Raw genomic sequence first — 11736 nt, forward strand, 5'->3', positions numbered from 1 at the left:
ATAGGCTGGGACTTTGTCCTTTGGAGCGTAGGGGGCTGAGGGGTGACCTTATTGAGGTGGACAAGATCATGAGGGGCACGGATAAAGTGAATGGTTCACAGGTGTACAGGAATATGCAGGTGACAGGTAAATGATGAGAGTGAGAGTGAGATACAATCGCAACGTTGAAGAAATAGACAGATACCCGGATAGAGTGGATGTGGAGAGGATGTCTCCACCAGTGGGAGAGTCTAGGACCAGAGGGCACAGCCTCAGAATTAAAGGACGTTCTTTCAGGATGGAGCTGTGTGCGCTGGACTGGAGGGCGGCAGCTTCGACCACAGTTTGAACCAGCCCGTTCGTGGAGCTCGGATTCAGCCGCGGGATTTACCATCACCCGGTGGGGTCACAACATCGGAAGCCTGGATCGCCTCAACACAGAGGGAGAACAAGGGGGGAAGAGACAAGGACTTCCATCACAGTGAGGAGGTGCCTGGTGAACTCACTGTGGTGGATGTTAAACTGTGTTTATTGTGTGTTTTGTTATTTTATTCTGTGTTATGACTGCAAGGCACAACATTTCGTTCAAACTGAAAAGTCTGAATGACAATAAAGGATACTTTGACTTTTTTTTTTTGTGGGAGGAATTTCTTCAGCCAGAGGGTGGTGAATCTGTGGAATTCTTTGCATGGAGCTAGTGAACGGGTGATCGCTGGTCGGCAGGGGTTCGAAGGGCCTGTTTCCGTGCTGTATCACTCGCTCCAGCAGAGCTGCTCACACGCCCACAGGCAGAGTCAGCTTGTTTACAAGAAATGGCAGGAAGTGAAAACCCAGACTGATCCGCACCACCCCCGACACACACGTACACACGCACGTATACGTACACACACACACGGCACACGCGCGGACGCTCACGTACACACAAATACACGCAAGCACACACACGCACACATGCACACGCACGCTCAAACCCGCGCGCTCACAGACACATGCACACGTACGTGCACACACACACACACAAATGCACGCGCGCGCGCGCACACTCACGCACATACGCACAAACCCGCACGCACACTCGCACACGCGCACTCACAGGCGCACATGCAGACCACGCACACACACACGCATGCAGACACATCGCGCACGCATGTACACACGCACGCACGTAATCTGATCCGCACCACCCCCAGAGACACACGTACACACACGCATGCACAGACATACACGCACACACACATGTACACCAACATGCGCACGCACACACACGTCAGCATACACACACACGTAGACACACACTTACACAAACACACGCACGCATACACACACGTGTACACACACACCGCCTCTCAGCCCACCAACACTCCTCTCTCTAACTCTGCCTCTCCTCTCTCCCTCTCCCCTTCCCCTTCTCCCGCTCTGTTCCTCCCCTGTCTCTCTGCTGCCTTTCTCTCTCTTCCTCTGCTTCACTCTCTCACTCCACCCCTCTCTCCGTTTCCCCCACTCCCTCTCTCCTCTCTATCCGTTGACTTGTTTTATCATCCATTATTTTATTTGTTGCTCTATTAATAATTCAATGTTATTATTACTGTGCAGCCCCTACACCCCGCTCCCCTCCGGCTCCTATACACCCCCCCCCCCCCCCCCCCATCTTTCTGCTGACTGGTTAGCACGCAACAAAAGCTTTTCATTGTACCTCGGTACACGTGACAATAGACAATAGGTGCAGGAGTAGGCCATTCGGCCCTTCGATCCAGCACAGCCATTCAATGTGATCATGGCTGATCATCCCCAATCAGTACCCCGTTCCTGCCTTCTCCCCTTGACTCCGCTATCTTTTTTTAAATATATTTATTTTATTAGAAGCAATTGTACAAAGAGAAAGTAATCGACATAACGTACTGCTTCAATTTTAACATTTTATAAACTAATAACTAAATCGGAAAAAAGGGAAAGAAAGAAGAAGAGATAAAGAAAAGAAAGAATTTTGAGTAAGACAAGAAAAAGAAAAAAGGAAAACCCCAGAACTAACGATGGTGTGAAAGAAGCGGAGATATATCCCACTGCCCTTCCCTACGCCCGCTCACCCGACCCTAGTGTCGGTTTTGAGTTTGTGTTCAACCATTATGTTGTTGAAGAATTTCAATAAAAGGAGACCATATTTTGAAAAATTGATCTGGTTTGTCAGTCAAGCCTTATGTCAGCCTTATTTTTTCTAGATGTAGTGTCTCGGTCATTTCTGTGATCCACATCTTCACTGTAGGGACTGTTATCTTTTTCCAGAATTTAAATATACGTTTTTTCGCAGTTATTAAACCGTAGTCAAGGAAGCGTCTTTGAAATATCGTTAACTTAGGGCAGCCCTCTGACACTCCTAATATTATTAATTTTGAATCTGACTCCAATTGAATTTTAAGTGTTTTAGAAATGGTATTGAAAATTCCCGTCCAGAAGTTTTGTATTTTTATATAGGATACGAAAGAATGAGTTAGGGTGGCTTCTTGATGGTGACATTTATCACAGAGAGGAGAGACAGGTGGGAAGATCTTGTTCAATTTGGTCTTTGAATAGTATAACCTATGCAATACTTTAAATTGTATCAGGCAGTGCCTGAATTCATCTGTATTCCTGTTTTATTGATGCGTCCAAGGCATTTGATAGAATTAACCATGAACACTTGTTTGTAAAATTGCTAAATAGAGGTGCCCCTAAATTCTTAGTGAGAATCTTAGTGTTCTGGTATGCCCATCAAACGTTTTACGTTAAATGGGATAATGTTGTATCTGCTCCATTCTGTGTTAGTAACGGAGTGCGGCATGGAGGAATTTTGTCTCCTATTTTATTTAATGTTTATATGGACGAATTGTCAAATCAGTTAATTAGGCTAAAAACTGGCTGTCTTGTGGGCAACACTATTGTTAATCCTCTGATGTATGCAGACGACCTGGTCCTGCTCTGTCCATATAGTGCTGGGCTGCAGCAGATGCTGAAGGTGTGCTCTCAGTATGGCCTTGATTATGACATTAAGTATAACGCTAAGAAAAGCCGCATAATGGTAATTAGAAGCGCTGAGGACAGGGAATCAACTTTTCCGACCTTTTATTTGTCAGACGGTCCTCTTGCTGTGTGTGAGGAAATTAAATACCTAGGTCATGTCATATCCGATGACTGGACGGATGACAAAGACCTCTACCGACAGCGCTGTAAAATTTATCTTCAAGCCAACATGCTTATAAGGAAGTTTTATATGTGCTCTGATTCTGTGAAGTGTTCCCTGTTCAGAACCTACATCACACCGTTATATACTGCTCAATTGTGGTCTAATTATAAGAAAAAGAGTATGCAGAGGCTTAAGGTTGCATACAATGATGCAATGAGGTTGCTACTTCGTGTCCCTAGGTGGCATAGTGCCAGTCAATTGTTTGTGTCCACTAGAGTGCCAACCTGTGAGGCACTCTTAAGACAGCTGATGTTTAGTTTTATGTGTCGCCTGGACAAATCAGAGAACCACATAATTGAAGCCCTAGTCAGCCCTCTGAAAAGCTGCTATAGATTCACTTCTAGGCTAAGACGGCATTGGTGCAATAGCTTATATATATTTTAGGCTAATATGCAATTTTTTAAATGTATCTTTGTAATTATTTGTACTGTTTGATGTGTTATATGGACCTGTGTCTGAAATAAAGCTTTAATAATAATGCCTGGCACCATTTTCAAGAATTCAATACATACACAGTAGTGTATGTATTGTAGGCTTTCCTCCCATATATCTTTCAGTAATGGGTGAACCCAGCTCGTCCTCCCATGCTCACCTATAAATCTCAGAGGGTGGGGTGTCAATATTTAGAAGAGTGTTATAAATGTAAGATATCAACTTACTTGCATCGGCATGTCTATTCAAACAATCGTCTAATATATATGGACCCATAAGAGGACAGACAGTTTTCACATAATCTCGGATTTGAAGGTATCTAAAAAAATTGTTGCCGTTCAAGTGATATTTCTCCTGTAGTTCTTGAAAAGAAAAGAGAGTCCCCTTCTTATAGAGGTCTCCCTCCCACAGTATTAATTCCAAGGTTCTTCCATTCAACAAACACCATATCTAAAGTAGACGGTTTAAACGAGGGGATTGTTTGCAATAGGAAGAAGGAGAGACATGTTTCTCAATTTAAGACTGAATTTCAGCAGTTTCCAGATACGGACAGTACTATGTATTATCGGATTTTGCTCATACGTTGACTTATCCAAATGTATTGGAGATAGGAGGATCGAGCCTATACTAAAAGGCAAACGATCTTCCCTCTCCATTTTTAACCAATTTACATGTTGACATGTATTGTCCAACCAGCAAGTTATATTTTTAATATTAGTTGCCCAGTAGTAAAAAAGAAAATTAGGTAAAGCTAATCCTCCATTTTCTTCGGATTTGAACAAATGTCTTTTGTGTATTCTGTGTGTTTTGTAGTCCCAAATAAGGTTAGTGACAATAGAGTCAATTTGACTCCGCTATCTTTAAGAGCCCTATCTAGCTCTCTCTTGAAAGCATCCAGAGAACCGGCCTCCACCGCCCTCTGAGGCAGAGAATTCCACAGACTCACCACTCTGTGTGAAATAGTGTTTCCTTATCTCCGTTCTAAATTGCTTACCCCTTATTCGTAAACTGTGGCCCCTGGTTCTGGACCCCCACCCCCCCACCCAACATCGGGATCACGTTTCCTGCCTCTAGCATGTCCAAACCCTTAACAATCTTACATGTTTCAATAAGATACCCTCTCAACCCTTGTACAGGGCCTTGGTGAGACCACACCTGGAGTATTGCGTACAGTTTTGGTCTCCTAATCTGAGGAAAGACATTCTTGCCTTAGAGGGAGTACAGAGAAGGTTCACCAGACTGATTCCTGGGATGGCAGGACTTTCATATGAAGAAAGACTGGATAGACTCGGCTTGTACTCGCTAGAATTTAGAAGATTGAGGGGGGATCTTATAGAAACTTACAAAATTCTTAAGGGGTTGGACAGGCTAGATGCAGGAAGATTGTTCCCGATGTTGGGGAAGTCCAGAACATGGGGTCACAGTTTAAGGATAAGGGGGAAGTCTTTTAGGACCGAGATGAGAAAAATATTTTTCACACAGAGAGTGGTGAATCTCTGGAATTCTCTGCCACAGAAGGTAGTTGAGGCCAGTTAATTGGCTATATTTAAGAGGGAGTTAGGTGTGGCCCTTGTGGCTAAAGGGATCAGGAGGTATGGAGAGAAGGCAGGTACAGGATACCGAGTTGGATGATCAGCCATGATCACATTGAATGGCGGTGCAGGCTCGAAGGGCCAAATGGCCTACTCCTGCACCTATTTTCTATGTTTCTATGTTTCTCAATAATCTAAACCGAAACTGAAACTTAAGTCTAATCCAAGCAACATTCTGGTAAACCTCCTCTGCAACTTCCTGTAATGAGGGCGACCAGAACTGCACGCAATTTTCCAGATGCAGCCCAACCATCAATCTGAAGAAGGGTCCCGACCTGAAACGTCACCTATCCATGTTCTCCGCAGATGCTGCCTGACCCGCTGAGTTACTCCAGCACTCTGTGAAACGTCACCTATCCATGTTCTCCACAGATGCTGCCTGACCCGCTGAGTTACTCCAGCACTTACAGCCTTTTCAAAAAAGTTTTATAAAACTGCCTCGTGACTTCCCGACTCTTGTTCTCAATGCCCCCGACCGATGAAAGTGAGATACCGTTCGCCTTCTTCACCGCTCTGTCTACTTGTGTGGCCACATTCAGGGAGTTATGGGCTTGGACCCCATCCTCTGTACATCAGTGGGTCTGGCTGTGTACTGTGGACAGATCAAAATGCTGGAGCAACCCAGCGGGACAGGCAGCATCTCTGGAGAGAAGGAATGGGTGACGTTTCGGGTCGAGACCCTACTTCAGACTGAGAGTCAGGGGAGAGGGAGACACAGAGATAAGGAAGAGTGTGGTGTGAAAACAAGAAGTCAAAAGAGATGCAAGATCAAGGATAATGTAGAATGAACTGCAGAAACTTAGAGCCACCTTCCTTTAAGCAGAGTGGAAACAGGCCCTTCGGCCCAACTCGCCCACACCGGCCAACATGTCCCAGCTACACTAGTCCCACCTGCCCGCGTTTGGCCCATATCCCTCCAAACCTGTCCTATCCATGTACCTGTCTGACTGTTTCTTAAACGTTGGGATAGTCTCAGCCTCAACTACCTCCTCTGGCTGCTCGTTGAATACATCCACCACCCTCTGTGTGAAATAGTGACCCTTCGGATTCCGATTAAATAATTCCCCTTCACCTTGAACCTATGTCCTCTGGTCCTTGATTCATCTACTCTGGGCAAGAGACTCTGTGCATCTACCCGATCTATTCATCTCATGATTTTAAGATCACCCCTCATCCTCCTGCGCACAACTTTGCATTGATCACCATTACTGCTTTTTATTTGTCATTTCATGAACCTTTTTCATTCATTTTCTTTGTACCTCTTCATATTTCTAGTTTCCCTCGCCCCCAACTCTCAATCTGAAGAGGGGTCTCGACCCGAAACGTCACCCATTCCTTCTCTCCAGAGATGCTGCCTGTCCCGCTGAGTTACTCCAGCGTTTTGTGTCCATCTTCGATTTAAAGCACCGTCTGCAGTTCCTTCCTACACATCTTTCTATTGACAATAGGCGCAGGAATAGGCCATTCGGCCCTTCGAGCCAGCACCGCCATTCAATGTGATCATGGCTGATCATCCCCAATCAGTACCCTGTTCCTGCCTTCTCCCCATATCCCCGACTCCGCTATCTTTAAGGTGGACACAAAAAACACACTCTCAGTGTGATATTGTATTTACATACCTGTTAGATTCCAGCAAGCATGAATTCCAGGATAATCAAACAATTTTGATTCATTGCTTGGAAGAAGCTGTTCTTGAACCTGGAGCTCACGGTTTTCAGGCTCCTGTACCTTCTTCCCGATGGTAGCAGCGAGATGAGAGCATGGCCAGGGTGGTGTGGGTCTCTGACGATGCTGGCTGCCTTTTTGAGGTAGCGACTCCTGTAGATCCCTGCGATGGTGGGGAGGTCAGTACCTGTAATGGACCGGGCAGTGTCCACCACTCTCAGTAGATCCCTTCATTTCTGGGCGCTCAAGTAGCCGAACCAGGCCGTGATGATGAGAGAGGGCAAGAGACTCTGTGCATCTACCCGATCTATGCCCCTCGTGATTTTATACACCTCTATAAGATGTATAATCTTGAGCTCCAAGGAATAGAGACCCAGCCTACTCAACCTCTCCCTGTAACTCACACCCTCTAGTCCTGGCAACATTTCCCCTGCTCTCCCTCTTTTCCAGCTTTCATTCCCCCCCCACCCCTTACATCAGTCTGAAGAGAGGTCCCAACCGCAAACACACCCTGTCCATTTCCTCCACAGATGTTACAGATGTTGCCAGACCTGCTGAGTTCCTCCAGCACTTTGTGTTTTACTCATTTTAGTTTAGTTTAGAGATACAGCGCGGAAACAGGCAAACCGGGTCCGCGCCGACCAGCGATCCCCGCACACTAACACTCTCCTAGGGACACACTAGGGACAATGTTTACACTTACACCAAGCCGATTAACCTACAAACCTGCACGTCTTTGGAGTGTGGGAGGAAACCGGAGATCTCGGAGAAAACCTACGCAGGTCACGGGGGGAACGTACAAACTCCGTACAGACAGCACCCGTGGTCGGGATCGAACGCGGGTCTCCGGCGCTGTGAGGCAGCAACTCTACCGCTGCGCCACCGTGACTGCCCATGGTTCTAGTATTGAATATAGAAGTTGGGAGGTCATTGCTGCAGTTGTGTAAGATGTTGCTGAGTCCGCCATTAAAGCATTGTGTTCCGTTTTGGGCACCGTTTTATAGGAAAGATGTTGTCAAGCTGGAAAGGGTGCAGAGAAGATTTACGAGGATGTTGCCAGGACTAGAGGGTGTGAGCTATAGGGAGAGGTTGAGTAGGCTGGGTCTCTATTCCATGGAGCGCAGGAGGATGAGGGGCGATCTTATAGAGGTGTATAAAATCATGAGAGGAATAGATCGGGTAGATGCACAGAGTCTCTTGCCCAGAGTAGGGGAATCGAGGAACAGAGGACCCAGGTTCAAGGTGAAGGGGAAAAGATTTAATAGGAATCTGAGGGGTAACTTTTTCACACAGAGGGTGGTGGGTGTATGGAACGAGCTGCCAGAGGAGGTAGTTGAGGCTGGGACTATCTCAACGTTTAAGAAAGATTTAGACAGGTACACGTATAGGACAGGTTTGGGGGGATATGGACCGAACGCGGGCAGGTGGGACTAGTGTAGATGGGGCATGTTGGCCGGTGTGGGCAAGTTGGGCCGAAGGGCCTGTTTCCACGCTGCAAGGTTCGATGACTATCTGCAGTTCCTTGGGATACTTCCAGGAATGTTTCCCGGAAGTGGGAGAGGCCCGGAATGTTAACAAACGAGAGGAGCTGGGCAGTGCAGCCTGTGATCCAGTTCCCGAGCGGAGTTGCTGGCCAGGCAGGGCCAGAGCTGCCGAGAGTGGGATTAATGAAGGGCGGGGAAGACAGTGGAGATAATGAGGCTCTTGTTCCGTTCTAGGGCCAAGGCCTTTGTTCACCAGTAATTACCCTGGCTGTTTAGTCTCCAGTTTCACAGCGAGTTACAGCCCGAACAGAGCCTCCGCACTTGGAGTGTTGATTAAGAAGGAACTGCTGAAGGTAGACACAAAATGCTGGAGCAACTCAGCGGGTGAGGCAGCATCTATGGAGAGACATTGTCGCCAATTCCTTCTCTCCGTAGACGCTGCCTGTCCCGCTGAGTTACTCCAGCATTTTGTGTCTACCTTCGATTTTACCAGCATCTGCAGTTCTTTCTTAAACACTGAGGAACTGCAGATGCTGGATAGATGCAGAATGCCAGAGTAACTCAGCAGGACAGGCAGCATCTCTGGAATGGGTGGCGTTTCGGGTCGAGACTGATGAAGGGTCTCGACCCAAAAACGTCACCCGTTCCCCTTCTCTCCAGAGATGCTGCCTGTCCCGCTGAGTTACTCCAGCATTCTGGGTCTATCTTGGAGTATTGGGGTTGGTCTTGGTGGACTTGCGGCAGAAAAGATGCCAGACATGATTTACGAGGGTATTGCCAGGACGTCAGGCGATCTATTCCCCACGTGATTTTGTACACCTCTACAAGATCACCCTTCAACCTCCTGCGCTCCAAGGAATAGAGTCTTCAGTACCGCCCCTCCCTCACAGTGCAGACCCCAACACTTGCCCACCTTTCTCCACACCATCGTGAAACAGGCCCTTCAGCCCATCGAGTCCATGCCAACCATCAAATGCCCCATTTACACCAATCCCATTGCATTCCCTGCACTCCCTTCTACCCCCCCCAGATTCCCACACGTATTTGGGATGTGGCAGGAAACCGGAGCACCCGGAGGAAACCCACGCGGTCACGGGGAGAACATGCAAACTCCACACAGAGAGCACCCGGGTGCTTTAGGCGGCGGCCAAGAACTTACCGATCACTCCCTCTTCACCCCTCTCCCATCGGGCAAAAGGTACAGGTATGAAAACGCACACCTCTAGATTCAGGGCCAGTTTCGTGGCTTCATTAAATTGTCTCTTGTGTGTGTGTAGGACAGAGTTAGTGTGCAGGGATCGCTGGTAGGCACCGACTCGATGGGCCTAAGGGCCTGTTTCACGCTGTATCTCTAAGCTAAACTAAAGACTAAACTAAACCAGGGCGTCACGGGGTGGCTCAGCGGTAGAGTTGCTGCCTCACAGCGCTGGAGACCCTGGTTCGATCCCGACTACGGGTGCTGTCTGTACGGAGTTTGTACGTTCTCCCCGTGACCTGCGCGGGTTTACTCCGGGCGTCCCGGTTTCCTCCCACACTCCAAGACGTGCTGGTTTGTACTTTAATTGCTGGGTTTGTCCCTCATGTGTGTAGGATAGTGTAAGTGTGCGGGGATGGCTGGGCGGTGCGGACTCGGTGGGCCGAAGGGCCTGTTCCCGCGCTGTATCTCTAATCTAAACAAAACTGTTGCCCACCCATCTACAACTGCCCCGGGTCAATAGGCAGGGCCTGAACCAGCTCACGGTCTGCATTACCCGCTGCCCAGGCCCCACGCTGGGCCCAAGGCCTAACTCCAGACGGTCACCATGACAACCACAGGCCGCTTGTCGCCAGAGCAGAGTTTATTAGCTCAAATAAGATTAAAACAAGTTGGGGGGGGGTCAGCCCTGACTTGGGGAGGGGGGGGGGGGGGGTTTACAGAGGCACAGAGTGAGTTTGTTACATCTTGGGTTAGCATCATACACATAATTTGTTCATAAAACATTCATAAAAAGCAGCGTTTGGGCCGGGGGTTTGGGGAGGGGGGGGCCCCCAAAATAAACCCCTCCCCCTAGACGGCCCCAGGCAGCAAGCAGATCATTTTTGGGAGGGGAGCAGAGAACGGGAGGGGGGGGGAGGCAGGTTATGGGTCACCTTCTCCCCCCCCTCCTCGCGACACTTTCCCCCCTCCCCTCGCCACCAACACAAGAGGGGGCCTCTATCCCACCCCTCCCCCCACCCATCATTGGGCCCCGGGGGGGGGGGGGGGGGGTGAAATCTCAGGATAAGAGGGGGGCGGGGCAAGTCCCAGCCGGAGACCCCACCCCTCAGGATTAGAAGGGGGGGGGAGCACCCAAGGGTGGGGTAAGTGAGGGCTCCTTAGGGTGGGGGGGGGATTAATTACACCCAGTTTGGAGGTTCTAAGGGGGGAGGGGAATTCCTGGAGGGGGGGGGGGGTCACACCAAGGGGGGGGGGGGGGAAAGAAGTGAGACATAGGGGTTTGTTACCCCCGATCAGTTCCCCCCCTCCCCACTATGACCCCCCCCCTCGTGGCCACCCCTAGGGGAAGGGGTTGATGCAGTGACCCCATCGGGGGGGGGGGGGGAGAGAAGAGGGGAGCTTGAGGGGTCTTGGGGCGCCAGACATCACAGAGCAAGGGGGGGGTGGGGTCCCTTGTCTCTCCGTCCCAGTGTTGCCCGGGGGGGGGGGAACCGGTGGGGGGGGACCAGTGGGGGGGGGGTGGCTGAGACCGAGGGTTTGGCCCCAAGAGGGGGTGAACTCTTCCCGTGGTCTGGTTGTAGAGGGTGGGGCTGGGAGGAGGGGGGGAAGTGGGGGGAGGGGATAACCTCACACCCCCCCATTTATAACATCCACACCCAACAGAACCAACAGGTCAACCAATGGACAGAGAACGTACCCCCTCCCCTCAACGTCCAGTAATGCCCTTCCTCGCGAGGGGGGGGCGGGGAGGGTGGATTTGGGAGGAGCGGACGAGGGGAGGAGGAGGAGGAGGAGGGGCCGGGACCCTCCCTCACGAGGGGACGGGGGAGGAGAGGAGGAGGAGTGGAGGGGTGGAGAGGATGCGGAGGGGAGAGCAGGAGGAGGGAAGGGAAGTGGAGGACAGGAGGGAAGTGGAGGACAGGGGAGGAGTGGTGGAGGAGTGATTGGGGAGCAGAGGAGGGGAGTGGGGATGAAGGGGAGGGAAATGGAGGACAGGGGAGGAGTGGAGGACAGGAGAGGATGAGGAGGGGAGGAGGAGGGGGGAAGTGGAGGACAGGAGGGAAGTGGAGGACAGGAGGGAAGTGGAGGACAGGAGGGAAGTGGAGGACAGGAGGGGAGGGGGAGGAGGGGAGGGGGAGGAGTGGAGGGGTGGAGAGGATGAGGGGAGAG

The sequence above is a fragment of the Amblyraja radiata genome, chromosome 6 (assembly GCF_010909765.2).
Source record: "Amblyraja radiata isolate CabotCenter1 chromosome 6, sAmbRad1.1.pri, whole genome shotgun sequence".
Taxonomy (NCBI): domain Eukaryota; kingdom Metazoa; phylum Chordata; class Chondrichthyes; order Rajiformes; family Rajidae; genus Amblyraja; species Amblyraja radiata.